The 929-nt window shown below is 40.9% G+C and overlaps 1 non-coding gene across 1 annotated transcript; it reads right to left on the bottom strand.

Moving 5' to 3' along the window:
- Window positions 1-301: 301 nt before the first annotated feature.
- Window positions 302-460, bottom strand: LOC121825962 (U1 spliceosomal RNA). Its single transcript, XR_006068322.1, has one exon. It is a non-coding gene; the product is annotated as a U1 spliceosomal RNA (small nuclear RNA).
- Window positions 461-929: the final 469 nt, after the last annotated feature.

Here is a 929-nt window from a genome sequence, read left to right as displayed (position 1 = left end):
TTGAATCACAGAGGTGTTGATTGTCTTTATTATGCTGTGGATATTTGTCTTCACTAGTTCACACTCATGATATAAAATGTATGCCTAGGCCATTACCACTGTTCCTTACAGTACATATCAATCAATCACCAAGTCCTCTTGGCTCTTCTTTCCACATGTATTTCAAAACTATCATATTCATAACTAGACAGATTCATCACAATTTCTCATCTGGTCTAACGTGAGCTTTGATTAATAGGACTCAGACTTGGATCTCTATAGTCTATTTTGCAGAGTGGCCAGAATTACATGTTTTTCGGGGGAGAGGGTGAATGTGGTCCCCTTCTACGATAAATTATGAAGTCAAATTTCCTGCATTTGGGGAAATTGCAAGGGTCAGCACACCCTGAGTGCAATGGGTGAACCTTGCCCTGGAAAAACCACCTGTGTGATCATGGTGTCTTCTCTGCCAGGTGAGTATAGAGTAACATTTTTCAAATGCATGTACATATAACCATATTATTCCCAGGCACAAAATTCATCTATCTGTCTGTCTGTCTGTCTATCTATCTCTATAGATATAGAGATAGATATCATATATATGTATACATACAAATGTATGTATGAGTAAGAGAGAGAAAAACAAAAAGTTGGGCCTCCATTCTCTGGTGATTCAAAAGAACCTAGGTGTCAACCCAACTTTCCTCCTTCCTGTGGACCTTCTCACCCCTCCCTACTAGCCCACTCCCATTCCTTTGTGTCAGCCACTGATTCCTAGAAACACACACTTTTTCGTTGTTGTTTTGGCTTAGTTTGTTTGTTTTTTCACCCCAACCAAAGTTTCCCTCCCTTCCTTTCCTCCCAGTTCCTGCCTCCCATTTGTCCTTCCCCGATCTACTTCTCCTCCTCTGTTTCTCTTCAGACACAGTTGAGACTCCCATGGATATCAG

This window comes from Peromyscus maniculatus, chromosome X (assembly GCF_049852395.1).
Source record: "Peromyscus maniculatus bairdii isolate BWxNUB_F1_BW_parent chromosome X, HU_Pman_BW_mat_3.1, whole genome shotgun sequence".
Classification (NCBI taxonomy): domain Eukaryota; kingdom Metazoa; phylum Chordata; class Mammalia; order Rodentia; family Cricetidae; genus Peromyscus; species Peromyscus maniculatus.
Note: the sequence above shows the minus strand (reverse complement) of the source record. Positions and strands in the feature narration are given on the sequence as shown.